The 16,379-nt window shown below is 40.6% G+C and overlaps 1 long non-coding RNA gene across 1 annotated transcript; it reads right to left on the reverse strand.

Moving 5' to 3' along the window:
• Positions 1-6,652: 6,652 nt before the first annotated feature.
• Positions 6,653-8,503, reverse strand: LOC139036477 (uncharacterized). Its single transcript, XR_011489237.1, has 2 exons — positions 8,254-8,503; positions 6,653-7,527 (listed from the first exon to the last, which is right to left on the reverse strand). It is a non-coding gene; the product is annotated as an uncharacterized lncRNA (long non-coding RNA).
• Positions 8,504-16,379: the final 7,876 nt, after the last annotated feature.

Genomic DNA, 16,379 nt, shown 5'->3' on the forward strand with positions numbered 1-16,379 from the left:
AGAACACTTACCAATGACCAAACAGCACATGAAAGGATGCTCAGAAAGGATGCTCAACATCCCTAATTATTAGAGAAGTGCAGAAATACTACAATGGGGTGTCATTTCACACCAGTCAGAATAGCCACCATAAAAAATCTACACACAATAAGAGCTGGAGAGGATGTGGAGATGGGGAACCCTCCTACAGTGTTCATGGGAATGTAACTAGGTACACCTACTATGGAGAACAGTATGAAGGTTTCTTGAAAAACTAAATATAGAGTTGCCATATGATCCAGCAATCCCACTCCTGGTCAATTATCCAGAGAAAAACATAATTTAAAAAGATACATGCACCCAATGTTCATTGTAGCAATATTGACAATAGCCAATACATGGAAGCAACCTAAGTATCCATCAACGATGAATGGATAAAGAAGATGTGGTACACACACACATACACACAACGGAGTATTACTCAGTCATAAAAAGAATGAAACAATGCCATTTGCAGTAACATGGATGGACCTAGAAATTTTCATACTAAATGAAGTAACTCAGAGAAAAACAAATACCATATGATATCACTTAAAGGTGGACTCTAACAAAAATAAGCTTATTTACAAAATAAGAACCAACTCACAGACCTCAAAATCAAACTTATAGTTACCAAAGGGGAAATATGGGGGGAGGGATAAATTAGGAGATTAGAGTTAACATATATACACTGCTGCTGCTGCTAAGTCGCTTCAGTCGTGTCCGACTCTGTGCGACCCCATAGACAGCAGCCCACCAGGCTCCGCCATCCCTGGGATTCTCTAGGCAAGAACACTGGAGTGGGTTGCCATTTCCTTCTCCAATGCATGAAAGTGAAAAGTGAAAGTGAAGTCGCTCAGTCGTGTCTGACTCTTAGCTATCACACGGACTGCAGCCTACCAGGCTCCTCTGTCCATGTTATTTTCCAGGCAAGAGTACTGGACTGGGGTGCCATTGCCTTCTCCGATATATATATACTACTATGCATAAAATAAAAATAGCCACTCAGTCGTGTCTGACTCTTTGTGACCCTATAGACTGGAACCCGCCAGACTCCTCTGTCCATGAGGTTTTCCAGGCAAGAATATTGGAGTGGGTTGCCATTTCCTTCTCCAGAAGGAATAGAAATAGATAATAAGGACCAAGAAAATATTACAGGGAATTTACTCAATAACCTATATGGGCAAAGAATGGGAAAAGAAGGGATATGTATGTGTGAATCACACACATATATATATGTTTCATATATACACACATATATATGTTTTATACATACACATATATACATGTTCTATACTCCTTCTCTCTCTTACTCTCGGAACACCAGGTTCCGGTCCATTGAAGGACCAATATATATGTATATGTTTTATACATACACATATATACATGTTCTATATACACACTTATATATAACTGATTCACTGCTGTTCACCTGAGACTAGCACAGCACTGTAAGTCACATAGACTCCAAAAAAATTTTTAACAATTATTTCCTGCTGGGATAAGGCTTTATATCCCTTCAGAACAAATCTCTCCAACTCCCAAAAAATATCTCAGAAGCTACGGGGTCTTTCCTATAACTTCCTTCCATTTTCTTTGCAGTTTCGTAAAGTGCCTTTATTCAGTCCAATGAGTCCTGAGCACTGAGGGGCCCAGTGGCAACCAGTAACAAGCAACGTGAGAAAAGAAGCCGCATTTTGCTTGTTTTTGCATCTCTAGCATCCAGCACAGAGACTGGATTCTGGAATTGGTTGGTTTGGAGTGTGCAGCTTTTGAAGGACATGATGTGTATGTAATATATGAGGTAGAGGAATATGACACACACATTATTTTAAGAAGAGAGATTTTTCTAGATGTTCCAGCCTAGGTGGGTTATAAATGAGAAACTCCTAACTCAGAACCCTCTCTCTGCCTCTTAAATCTATTAAAAATAAAGGAGGACACAGAAAAAGAAAAACTAAAGGAAACGGAGTAGGACCCTGTGAGGACCTGCCCACAGATGCTGCCTTTTGTTTGTAGAAAAGCTTTAGCCTCTGAGGCTTTGTCCAAAGAGCAAATGTAATCAGAGAAGTGAGAAAATGCTGAAACAAATAAAAAGAGTTGAGCAAGACAAAATAACAATAGTTAAACCATCAAACAAAGTCAAGGACCTTTAATTCCTCCTCAAGGGCCATAGATAACATTCTGAGCCATATCCTTGAATTCTTCTGCAGATACCGAAACGCCCACCAGGTGGAAGAAGTTAACTGCGCATTGACTAAACCTATGGACACCCCAGACCAGTGGAAACGCGATGTTTGATGATACTGACCCCTCCAGTCACCCAGTTACCTCACCACCAACCAGTCCAGAAGGATGTACACAAGCTGTCAGGCAGCTCACACTCTCACCCTTAACTCTGCCATCAAAAACCCTTCCCTGACTGAATTTGGGGGAGAATGGATACATGTATGTGTATGGCAGAGTCACTCTGCGGTGCACCTGAAACTATCACCACATTGTTCATTGGCCATACTCCAATATAAAATAAGTATTTTTTAAAAACTTGTTTTCATCCTTAGGAAACGTAAGCCACCTATTTTTCTTTATTCTAGTTTACCAAAAGGTGCATTCATTTTCCCCCAAGTATTCTAACTATTGGGAAATGTTTAAAATTTTGTTAATTCTCTCATAAACTAGTCTGTCCTCCTTGGAAAGAAAAGATTTAACAGTTTCATACCAAACTTGGGGACATATATTTCTATACTGCTATCTCTGTATCTACTCCTGTGTGTGTGTTTATGTGTGTCTATATCTAGCTATTTCTCCATACTGGAAATACGCTGTGTAGTATTTTGAAGCTTGCCTTGCTTAACAATAAATCACTGACATTAAAAAATAAATAAATAAACACCAACAATAAAACCCTTCCCAGGAAGCCATTAGAGACTTTGGGTCTTTTGAGAAGGAACCCTCTGTTCTCCTTGCAAGAAACACCACAATTTCCTTCATCACAACCTGGTGTCAGTAGACTGGTTTGCCTGTGTATTGGGCCAGTGGACCCAAGTCTGGTTGGGTAACAAATTCAATAACAAACTCCTGCAGGAGGACAGGAAGGAATAGATTGTGTTATACATTCTCCATAAGACATAGCCCAGAATTGGAGAAATACTAGACAATTTCAATAGTCTCCTTAAAAGTGATAGTTTAAATATCTGCCCAGTGTGATGGTTAATTAACCTGTTGACTTGGCTAGAATATGATCCCAGCTGTTTGGTCAAACATCAGTTTAGATGTTTCTGTGAAGGTATATCTTAGATGTGATTAGTATTTAAATCAGTAACTTTGAATAAAACTGATTGCCCTCCATAATGTCCAGGGGCATCATCAGTTAACGGCTGTCAGAGCAAAGACTGAGGTTCCTTGAAGTGGAAGGATGCTTTCAAACTGCGGTGCTAGAGAAGACCCTAGAGAGGCCTTGAAGGTGAGGGGTGGGGTGGGGTGGGGTGGACGGATACAGGACGGCCAGACACATGAACACCCATGGCTGATTCGTGCTGATGTACGGCAAAAATCACCACGGTACTGTAAAGTAATTAGCCTCCAATTAAAATAAATACATTTTTTAAAAAAATAAAAAAAAACAAGAACTACATAGACCTTTTGAGATTTTTTTTAAAGCTATGGAACATGATGAATAAATGAGGAGAAGGATATTTTTTCCTACGACTGCTCATGCTTTCACACTTTTCATTAGCTATGTATAAGAAAAATTATTTAACATAGCATTTGTTATCCAAACAATGGAAAAAGATGCCATTTACCATTTTCAGTGTATTTCAGGAATCAATGTCTAAATTTCATTCATACATTTGGCAACATACCTTTTGTTAGTTCTCTAGTTATACTCCTGGCCAACTCCCGCTGCATCTGAAATAAGTCAAATATTATTTATGTTGAAGTTAAGCAAGAGATATTATCATAGGAATGACACAGAACTGACTAAGTGTAATATTTAAATAATACTTTTAGAGACTAGACCTAACTTGAAGATTACTTAAGTAGAAAAATAATCCCAGAAGTAAAAGAAAATGAATTCCCACTTATTCTACTTTTAGATAATAGAGAACATATATATGCAATGCTATTTAGATTAATCTGATAAAAAGTACAATAAATACCAGTCTATTGAGAACACACAATTTCAGAGAATTAGGGAATCATGCATAGTCCTAGGAATGATCCACAAGACTACTTTCTTCTCCCCTAAAAGCTCCTGCCCTAAATACATACTTCCAAAACCTTTATTTTTATTTCTAGGTGAGGATCAAGTTCAAATGGAGGAAGTAGTTTCAAATCAAATTGTTAGTAAGGAGAACACATCTGTGATGTTCTTTAAATTTTTCCATTTAACAAAAACACAGAAAGGTGAGAAAATTATACACAAGAAAACAAAGTACCAGCAAGTTTTAATTCTAAAGATGTTCAGTGAGAAGGATTCTCTCATAACTGCTAGTTTCTGCACTATGTCCCGTAGAAGGGGACGGCCCCACAGAAGTCACTGCAGGCCCCTAGAACAGAGAAGTCACAGTCTCAGAGCCTCTGGCCCCTCCTCCAGCTAAAGGGCCCTATACTTGTCTCCATCATACATAATACAGTTCCATGGAAAAGCTTTTTTGGTTTTTTGGTCTTTTTTGAAAGAAAGCTTGTTTTCTTTGGGGGGAAAAAAAACTTTTTTTTAAGGTATGAGACTCATTGATTTAGTCAAATTTCCTAATTCTACAAAAGAAGTAACAAAGCCAATGGCCTTCTTACTAAGTCCTATGCCAGCTACTTCTTCAGATTAAGAAAAAACGCACAGATTTTTAACTATAACATAGAGAAAATGAATACGTAAAACCTTGTTTATAGTTCAATAATGCTAGTGGCATGACATGATGTAGTAGCTTTCTAACTAAATCATACACTTTAAAGGCATGAACAAGAATAAATTAATATCAAACTCCTACTTGGAGAAGTTGATATAGTTAATTTATAAAGCATGAATTTTTTTTAAATACAGGAAAGGGAACTTGAAGGAGAAAATCTTTATTTGAATCAAGCAGAACAAAACTGAAGAGATTCACCCTTAAAAGGATGTTTGCTTCCTCCAGATAAAACCTGGTTTATTAAAATGAGTCAACAAATGAATTATCCACATTCTGGGTTATTTAGGACAGAATTTAAAACACACAACAGATCTCTCTTTACTGTCTAGCATACTTCTATCAAGCTCTCATCATTAGTTGGTATATACAAAAAGTATGAGTGTAATCTCAACTATAATCTAAATCTGGTCAGAAATTACAGTTGAACTTCATTTCCTCAGCCTGAAGTTTCAAGGGAGGAATTATACTCCTACCCTCTGCATGAGAAGAGAAGAGATTTACCTAATGGGTGAGTTAGGGACAAGGAACTAAGAAGTGCTTGCTTAGTTCCAAATCTCTTCTTTGAAAAGATGTTATGTGCCCACAGCATCGTGAACTTGGGTTCTGCAGTAGGCAGCCTGCCCCTGGGACGGGGGTCAAGTATTTGCTTCCCCCTCTTCGGCCTGAGTGGGGAAGTGTCTGACTTGGGATGAAGTGTCGGGAGGCCCGCTGTGATTGCACAGCTAAAGCACGTCCTCCAGGTTCACGGCTCTCAAGTACTAAGACCCAACGTAGATGCAGTGCTGTTGAAGAAACCTTAGATCGCTCGCCTATGATGTCAAGAAGTCAAATGAGAAAACAGGATGAGACTGCATTTAACAAGGGCTACTTTTATCAGCACCGTAAACATCACGAAAACACTTGAAAATGATAAACCCGGTTGCACTGACTGAAATCGATATTTTAATCACAATGATTACACAATGAAAACTAGTTGCAATTTAAAGACTCCCCATCATTGCTATCTCAGTCATCATTCATCCAGGTAATGTCAAGACAGAGACAAAAGTGAGCTTCATTTACAATTTGTAAATATTTGATTTAAGTACAAATTTAGAAACATTCTACAACTGCTCAGCAAGATATTGTTTAGAAATTTAAATTAAAAAAAAGAGAAAGAAAACAAATACCACCAAAACTTAAGGGATGGAGCAAAAGAAATTCTCAGAGGAAAGTTTATAACAATAAATGTGTACATTAAGAAAACAGAATGCTCTCAGATAAGCACCCTAAGAAGGAACCAGAAAAATAAGAACGTACCAAGCCCAAAGTTAATATAAAGAAGGTAAAGAACAGAATGGAAATATATGATATAGAAACTAAAAAATAACATAAAATCAACAAAACTAATAAGATCTGTTTGTTTAAAAATATAAACAAATTTTAGCTAGACTCATCAAGAAAAAGAAAGGACTGAAGTAAAATTCTAAATGAAGGAGAAGACATTACAAATGATAAGATACAAGAACAAAGGACCATTAGAGAGTTTGATGAACAATTATATACCAAAAAATCTGATAACCTAGCAGATATGGACAAATTCCTATTTGTCTTCAAATATTCAAAAGTTCCTCAAATACCTAAAACACTCTTTCTTATTGTAAGCTTCTTTGAGACACTCTGCAGGGTTATTACTATGTGACTTAGGTCTCTCTTACCTTTCTTTCAGATTTGAACATTCCCCCTCCTTTCCCATGTCATTGAGTAGCTAGAAAATACTGGGCTCAGAGTCCTCAAGGACTTGCCACACTCTGAATAAGTGACGAAGCCATTTCTTAAACTGTGAACCCCTGGCCAGCTGTGATTTCCAGATGCGTATTGTTTGATATGGTGGACACTCTGCACTGTCTCACTTTGTGAAACTGGTGTGTGTATCATCTGTGCCCACACCACCCTACTCCTCCCCTGGATCCACTTAGAACCCCAAGCAATAGCTTCCCTCTCTAGGAGGTTCCTAACGGTTTTCCAAGGAGAGCTGAAAAGGATAGTAATGTTTCCACAGTCCAGAGACCGAGAAGCCTAGGGCTGTGTAGGCGCTCCGCTGGGAAAGAACAAAAGTTGATTGTTTCAGGAAAGCCAACAGCCAACAGTCTCTGTGTCCAGAAGCTCTTACCACAAACACATGCAGAGGACTTGCTGAGGCTCAGCAGCAGAGGTGCCGCATCTCTTCCCGGAAGGCAGGCAGCAAGCAGCAGCCTGCGGTGCTCAGGTGGATTTGCATGTGACCCAAGTCGCTCCTTTCCTTGTACTTACACGCAGCCCGCATCAGCAGGTTAGAAACAATAAAATGGAAGAAGCTCCGGCAGCTTGGAGCACCTGGGAGCCAGCGCCTTGCTCTGGATGCTGAGGCTCCTGGGACGGAGGGAGTTATGGGCTGGCCAGGGGGCCTCTTCTACACACCAGCCCAGCAGCACTGGCAGCTCGTCCTGGCCACATCTTGCATGGCGGCTTCAAGGTTCTGAACTTCAAGGCAGGAATTCATGACTTCTGAGTTCCCACTCACCTGGGCTACTTTCAGGGTCCAGTTTCCTTCCAATAATCCAGAGGAGCCTGATAGGAACGCCTGGAGAAATCAGAAATGAAAAACTCTAAGATACTCCTTTTGATGAACTAAGAGAGCAGCTCAAATGCAAACATGCACACGCTTCAGTCTGGATGAACACACGCTGGCTGGCTGCCAGCTTTGGGCCAGGCTTGGTGCTCGGCACTGCAGCGTATGGAGAATATTCCAGATGACTCCAGACTGGAATATCCCACTCCTCCCAATGCTGTCAGTCTGAGCACAGTTGTGTTCTATCCATCCCTGATGTTTTTTTTTCTCAAGTCCTTTCAGAATGGACTCCAACTTAAGTTTTTCTTTCATAGCTTATACTCTGTTGCTACTGCCTTACAGTATAAACAGATATCAAATCATACTAATAAAATACCACTAGCATCTGTGAAGGCTCTCCAGGTGGCAGAGTGGTAAAGAATCTGCCTTCCAATGCAGGGGATGCAGGACAGCTCAGGAAGATGCCCTGGAGCAAATGGCAACCCACTCCAGTATTCTTGCCTGGTCAATCCCATGGGCAGAGGAAGCTGGCAGGCCACTGTCTGTGGGGTCGCAGAGAGTTGGACCAAACTTAGTGACTGAGCACGCACACAAGTATCTTTTGCACAGGACATTACAACACTTCACAAACACTGGCCATGAATAGTAAATTAATCTGTAAATTGATTCAAATTCACAGATGGATAGTAGTAGGCGGGTGTTTAGAGTCAAGAGATATCAGAAAAAATTCTGACTTACCATTAATAACTTGCATTATGATCTCAGGGAACCCCTCCACCTTGCTGGAGCCCTGTGTCCTCCTGTATGCAGCACTGGCAGCTGAAAATAAAGTGATCCTCGGTATTTGAAAATCTGGGAGAGGTGACTTTTATTCATCATAATAATAGTAGCAGCAGCATTATTGTACGTAGACACCAGGGGTCTGGATGCATTTTCTCCTACAGTAAAGTTTCACAGAAATAGATTGTCCTGCTGCAAATGCCAGGAGAGATCATGTACACCAGTCCCTCTCACCCTTCCCTGCTGGGCAGTCTGCGCACGTCGTTCACTGACAGTGAGCCTGACTGCTCAGCAAGCTGAGTCGTGCTCAGAAGGAAGCCAGTTGGCTGGAGCCAACCCACGAGGACAGGTAGAATAAGTCCAGGTTGCTGATCTCGGGCCATCTGCACAGCTGAACTTCCAGGTGGTCTTGGAGAGCAACCTTCGGCTGTTTACAATGCCACAGTCCTTTAGTAAATTATGTCCTGTGTGTGCCAAGGGAACTAAAATTATTTACTGTGTATCTGACTTACAGATCGACTCCTTTAACTCCTAGCGAATCAATCACTCTGTCTTGAGTTGTTCCTTAGTTACTAAGTTGTGTCTCAATTTTTTGTCACCCTAAATCCCAACTAACTTTCAAACGCTTTAAGGGCTCAGCCTCAAATGAAATACCTCACATTGAATAATAAAAATATCAAGCTCCATAGTAGGAGTAATTATTTATTAAACTGGATGTCAGAATGCACTTAAAAGTATCCTCAAAAGTTTTCCAAAAAATGACACAAAAGCATAGGTGAACTCAACTTAGCCAGAAATAACTATTAATTTGGGCACTTGGAAGTAAGTTGAAACAGGTTTAGAATTGTCTTGGTTTCTAAAAGTGTCTTTAATTAAAAATAAAACTAAAGTTAAATGACTGGTGTTTTGACATCCAACCAAGTTTTATTTCCGGTACAGCTATCCAGAATAAAACACCTCTCACAGCAAAACTTGCCCATTTTTATGTGAATGTTTGTTTACACTCAGCTCTCTAAGCTCCACACCATCATGTCCTCTTCTAAGGAATCTCGTTCCAGGGTACGTGGAAGTACACATACGTGTTCATTTCCTCTCACTGTAAGACCTTTCCAAACGTCTGGAGAGAATCTGGATGAAGTGTGAAGGCCCCAGACGGTGGCCGTCAGACGAGGACCACGTGCTAACACCCCCACACTCTCCAGGGCTGTGTGGTCAGTATGGCTGAGTGGGCCACCCCAGGCTCCAAAGGTTCCAATTGGTTTTCTGCGACCTTGGCCTTGGGTTCTGTGATGTCGTGCATAAGGCGAAGAGGCTGAAGACAGGTGACTTGGTTCCAAATACTAACTCCACCATTTCTTGCTGTGTCATCACAGGCAAACCATTGAAATCCTCTGAGCCCCAGTTTCTTTCTTCTACCTACCTACCTATCTATCCATCCACCCATCCATCCATCCATCCATCTTCTATCTTCATCTATCACAGCAGGTTGTGGTAAAGAGGAAAAAAGGAAGTATAAAGAGGGAGACACTGTGAAAACTGCAAATGCACAAATTAATAGCAATTGTTCAGATGATGATAGATGGACAAGGGCTTAGGACCTAGGCCTAAACTTGGGCTTTCTATTGTCTGAGGGCTTCTAGGATTTGAGGCAAGAGTGAGGCAGGGAGTGTGGGCCAGCGGGTGATGACTCCCCGGACAGTTTCATGAGGTGGTCCCAGGGCCAAGTCAATATGATTGTCATTAAGTGTGAAAGAAATGAGTGTCACACGTGGGCAGAGGAGAGTAGTGGTGATGTGGGATATTAAGTTGGGAGCTGAGGACCTGTTAGACCTGGATCCTGGACTAGAAGGAGGACAGTGGGAGAAGTGTGGAAAGAGCCTGAACCAGACCAAATGGAGCCATTTCTGGACCCCTGTTTTTTCATTCTCCTTATGTGCTGTTGGATACAGAGACCGTCAATTTCCTGCTTCGTTACCCCTTAAAATAATTCTTTAAACTATATGCTTTTTCAAATTATTCAATTTGTGCATATTTCAAAATGCATATTAATACTATCATTTAACAACAACAACAACAAACACTATATGACATTTCACACCTGTTCAAGTTCACATCCAAAATATTTCTTCATCAATCTAAATAGTAGCAAAGGATACAATCTCTGGTGAACCAGAAGTAGGAAACATTTAAAGGTAAAATCCTAATATGACTTCTTCACTATTTCCAGGACAATCTAATACCACAGCAATTTGAGATCCACCATAATTCATTTTAATATATACCTATAAGCTCATCTTTAGTAGGCAGAAGTTATTTCATTTCCTCCTTAGAGTTCTATTTCCACTCTACTTTCTTCACAGAATTTTATGTGAATGTGATACATTTTATGCCTAAAATCCTTTCATTGATCACTCATATTTATCTGCAGCAAAAGTATGTATATAACTTGAATTTAATTTTGTACATTTTAATTTGAAGGTAATGTTTAAATCCTGTAGCCAAGTAGCTCTAGTATTAAAGAAATAATTCTAGACTGAATTATTATTATAGATACTATTTATATGTGACTTATCACAACAGGATTTCATAAATATTATTGAATATAAAAAGTACAATGTGATTGGAAAAAACCAGTTTTCACCAGACTTACTAAATTAAGATACATCTATTTCCTAAAATAGATGACAATCTTCATGAACATTAATCTCATTTTACAATGATTGTTGTTTCAGTTATTATACACACTATGAAACATTTTTCATGAAAATGAAAGGAACTTTATTATAGCAATGTCCATTACCAAGCTCCCTGGGATAGGGTGATCTATCATCAAAATGATTTTTAATGATCTAACTTCTGACAGATCTCAATTTGGTCTTCCCTCAATTTTCATGAAAGCAAAGGATTAGAAATCATCTGAGTTGCAAAAGGATTTCATACTAAATCAATAGACTCTTTCACTTTCTCAAAAACAGTATTTTGTCTGGAACTCGAGAGATTTTCAGGCCCTTGAGAAACTCATCATAGTAAGCAGAGGGAGAGAGGCAGGTCTCACCTTTATGGAGAGGTTTTTGTAGAAAGCAAGACCCTCCGCCCACCTGGGACCGATCACTGATGCTCAGCTCTCAGCAGAACCACCTTTGGAAAGCGTGCACAGGCAGGCTGTGGATTTTCAATTTTTTTTAATCCACGTATTGATGGAACCTTAGCAAGCATTCACATAACACCAAGTATGTGGTGGTGCAATTGTGAAGGCTACCCCCTTGGACGCTATGGAAAATCCTGAAAGAGTTGGGCATACCAGACCACCTGACCAGCCTCTCGAGAAACCTGTATGCAGGTCAGGAAGCAACAGTTAGAACTGGACATGGAACAACAGACTGGTTCCAAATGGAAAAAGGAGTACGTCAAGGCTGTATATTGTCACCCTGCTTATTGAACTTCTATGCAGAGTACATCATGAGAAACGCTGGGATGGAGGAAGTCCAAGCTGAAATCAAGATTGCCGGGACAAATATCAATAACCTTAAATATGCAGATGACACCACCCTTATGGCAGAAAGTGAAGAAGAACTAAAGAGCCTCTTGATGAAAGTGAAAGAGGAGAGTGAAAAAGTTGGCTTAAAGCTCAACATTCAGAAAACTAAGATCATGGCATCTGATCCCATAACTTCATGGCAGATAGATGGAGAAACAGTGGAAACAGTGGCTGACTTTATTTTTCTGGGCTCCAAAATTACTGCAGATGGTGATTGCAGCCATGAAATTAAAAAACACTTGCTCCTTAGAAGGAAAGTTATGACCAACCCAGACAGCATATTAAAAAGCAGAGACATTACTTTGCCAACAAAGGTCCGTCTAGTCAAGGCTATGGTTTTTCCAGTGGTCATGTATGTATGTGAGAGTGGGACTGTGAAGAAAGCTAAGTGCCAAAGAATTGATGCTTTTTTTTTTTCCATTTATTTTTATTATTTGGAGGCTAATTACTTTACAACATTGCAGTGGTTTTTGTCATACATTGAGATGAATTAGCCATGGATTTACATGTATTCCCCATCCCGGTCCCCCCTCCCACTTCCCTCTCTACCCGATCCCTCTGGGTCTTCCTAGTGCACCAGGCCCGAGCACTTGTCTCATGCATCCAACCTGGGCTGGTGATCTGTTTCACCCTAGATAATATACATTTTTCAATGCTGTTCTCTTGAAACATCCCACCCTCGCCTTCTCCCACAGAGTCCAAAAGTTTGTTCTATACATCTGAGTCTCTTTTTTCTGTTTTTGCATATAGGGTTATCGTTACCATCTTTCTAAATTCCATATATATGTGTTAGTATACTGTAATGGTCTTTATCTTTCTGGCTTACTTCACTCTGTATAATGGGCTCCAGTTTCATCCATCTCATTAGAACTGATTCAAATGAATTCTTTTTAATGGCTGAGTAATATTCCATGGTGTATATGTACCACAGCTTCCTCATCCATTCGTCTGCTGATGGGCATCTAGGTTGCTTCTATGTCCTGGCTATTATAAACAGTGCTGTGATGAACATTGGGGTGCACGTGTCTCTTTCAGATCTGGTTTCCAAGAGGACACAAACAGATGGAGAAATATACCGTGTTCATGGATTGGAAGAATCAATATTATCAAAATGGCTATACTACCCAAAGCAATCTATAGATTCAATGCAATCCCTATCAAACTACCAACAGTATTTTTCACAGAACTAGAACAAATAATTTCACAATTTGTATGGAAATACAAAAAACCTCGAATAGCCAAAGTAAGCTTGAGAAAGAAGAATGGAACTGGAGGAATCAACCTGCTTGACTTCAGACTCTACTACAAAGCCACAGTCATCAAGACAGTATGGTACTGGCATAAAGACAGAAATATAGATCAATGGAACAGAATAGAAAGCCCAGAGATAAATCCACGAACCTATGGTCACCTTATCTTCGACAAAGGAGGCAAGGATATACAATGGAAAAAAGACAACCTCTTTAACAAGTGGTGCTGGGAAAACTGGTCAACCACCTGTAAAAGAATGAAACCAGAACACTTTCTAACACCATACACAAAAATAAACTCAAAATGGATTAAAGATCTAAATGTAAGACCAGAAACTATCAAACTCCTAGAGGAGAACATAGGCAAAACACTCTCCGACATAAATCACAGGATCCTCTATGACCCACATCCCAGAATTTTAGAAACAAAAGCAAAAATAAACAAATGGGACCTAATGAAACTTAAAAGCTTTTGCACAACAAAGGAAACTATAAGCAAGGTGAAAGCAAGCCCTCAGATTGGGAGAAATAATAAGCAAACGAAGCAACAGACAAAGGAATAATCTCAAAAATATAACAAGCAACTCCTCCAGCTCAACTCCAGAAAAATAAATGACCCAATCAAAAAATGGGCCAAAGACTAAAACAGACATTACCCCAAGGAAAACATACGGATGGCAAAAAAACACATAAAAAGATGCTCAACATCACTCATAATCAGAGAAATGCAAATCAAAACCACAATGAGGAATAATTAAATCATGCTAATCCTTCAATGTATCAAAAATATGTACTATGAAAATAGTCAACTATAAAATAAAAAAAAGAAAAAAATCAAAATAAATGCTGGAGAGGGTGTGGAGAAAAGGGAACCCTCTTACACTGTTGGTGGGAATGCAAATTAGAATTGATGCTTTTGAACTATGGTGTTGGAAAAACTCTTGAGAGTCCCTTGGCCTGCAAGGAGATCCAACCAGTCCATCTTAAAGGAGATCAGTCCAGGGTGTTCTTTGGAAGGACTAACGTTGAAGCTGAAACTCCAATCCTTGGGCCACCTGATGTGAAGAGCTGACTCATTGGAAAAGACCCTGATGCTGGGAAAGATTGAGGGCAGGAGGAAAAGGGGACGACAGAGGATCACATGGTTGGATGGCATCATCAATTCGATGGACATGGGTTTGGGTGGACTCCAGGAGCTGGTGATGGGCAGGGAAGCCTGGCATGCTGCAGCTCATGGGGTCACAAAGAGTCAGACACGACTGAGCTGAACTGAACCCCCTTGGACGGTCTGGGAGCTGATTCCCACTCACCTGGGGGCTGAGTCTCAGCAGAGCTGGCAACCCTGGACAGCGAGAGATTCCCAGACTTCTCGAGCTAGCATTCTCCAAACTGGGTTGGGGTGGGGGCGTGGGGGCAGCATTTGTGCACATTGAAACGTGAGTGATTTGCAGTGAGGATGGAATCTCAGTTGAAAAATATTTGGGAAAAGCTCCATTTTATTTCCCCCTTAGAGATTGGTAATCAAACCAGAATACTAAAGGCTAAAGAAAGCTGTTTAACTTTCTATAGTGTAGAATTCTTGAAATCGGTTTGCTTCCCCACCCCAATCTCTTCTCCCAAAGAACACACAGTTGTATAGAAAGAGACTTTAAATCATCTGCTCTGGTCCCCAGAGCTCCAGACTGAGTCTCCTGTGAGTTTCATACATGGTCTGACCTGTTCATGACAACTGCAGGCCTCTCTAGTTTCCTGGAGCCCTGAGATTGGTTGTTTTTCAAGGACTGTTGCCCTCTGCCCCAGCCTTCCTACTGATGTTACCCGTTTTTAGATGGACGTTCTGGTACAACAGGAAGGTGTCTGTGCTACTGATGTAGGGACAGCACCCACTGCAGCCATGAACTTGAAGCCTTATGATCAGCTCTCAAATAATCCCCAGTGGAGGGTCAGTTTGGTGCCTCCCTAGCTCAACATCAGTCCTTCCAGTGAACACCCAGGACCGACTTCCTTTAGGATGGACTGGTTGGATCTCTGTACAGTCCAGGGGACTCTCGAGTCTTCTCCAACACCACAGTTCAAAAGCATCAATTCTTTGGCACGCAGCTCTCTTTCTGGGCCCCACAGTCCATGATAGTGTAGGCCTAGTCAAGAAAGGACTATAATTAGATGCAGAGTACAATTAAAATCAAACATATATGAGTGGTATGTGTGTGTGAGAAAGAGACTGTGTCTCATCATATAACTGTCTTTATTACATCCAGAGCCACATGAATTGTAATCATCTGGTTTGAATTGTCCATCTTTTCATTGCCAAGCATGAAGAGTTGACTACATTATCATGATGAAGATGAGAATACACAGTTCAAGTACCCCCGCTGGGGAGAGACGTCCCTGAAGCTGTTCACTACATGGGAAAGAGGGCTGGGTCACCTGACTTGGGTCACGTTTTGGAACATCACAGGCATTTGACCTAAGACACCACCACTGACAATACATAAGAACAAGTCCCTGCTATCCTTTCCTCTGGGAAGACTCCAGGACTTCAAGTTAGAAATCAGTCAACATGCTGTGAACCAGTGCTGAACATTCTGGTTAGCATGGAGATCCAATCAGGTTCTCCAGCCTGACAGCAGCTCAGAACTCAAACAAATCCATCGTACCTGCTGGGGAACAAGGTTGGAGAGTGAGCTGGTGGACCATCTCTGTTCTTGGAACACAGAAATTGTGAAGCATGTCTGCCTGTCCCTTCACTCCACACACCGTCTTCACTCTACACAGAAGAAGACAGCTGATGAGAGCCAGAGGTCAAGCACATGGATGACTGGTCCAGTGGCAAGCAGAACTGACTGCCCCTTGGGAAGCCTCTGCTTTCTCCTGTGATGCTGCAAAATAACCAATGCGTTTTTAAAAGCTTCTGCTAACGGAGGAGCACAGAACTCAAAACAGCTGGAAGGAATGAGAGAAGGCATCAAAACCAGTCTTTGATCTTAAAACCACTGGAGATTTCCTGGGAAATTATCCTCCCAAACTCTCTTTCATGGGAAGACAAAGGGAGCAGAAATCAAATGGTTTGCCTACAGGGAAAGGAGTATGTCAAGGCTGTATATTTTCACCCCGCTTATTTAACTTATATGCAGAGTACATCATGAGAAATGTTGGGCTGGATGAAGCACAAGCTGGAATCAAGGTTGCTGGAAGAAATATCAATAACCTTAGATATGCAGATGACACCACCTTTATGGCAGAAAGTGAAGAAGAACTAAAGAGCCTCTTGAGGAAAATGAAAGAGGAGAGTGAAA

This window comes from Odocoileus virginianus, chromosome 9 (genome assembly GCF_023699985.2).
Source record: "Odocoileus virginianus isolate 20LAN1187 ecotype Illinois chromosome 9, Ovbor_1.2, whole genome shotgun sequence".
In the NCBI taxonomy this organism is placed as follows: Eukaryota; Metazoa; Chordata; class Mammalia; order Artiodactyla; family Cervidae; genus Odocoileus; species Odocoileus virginianus.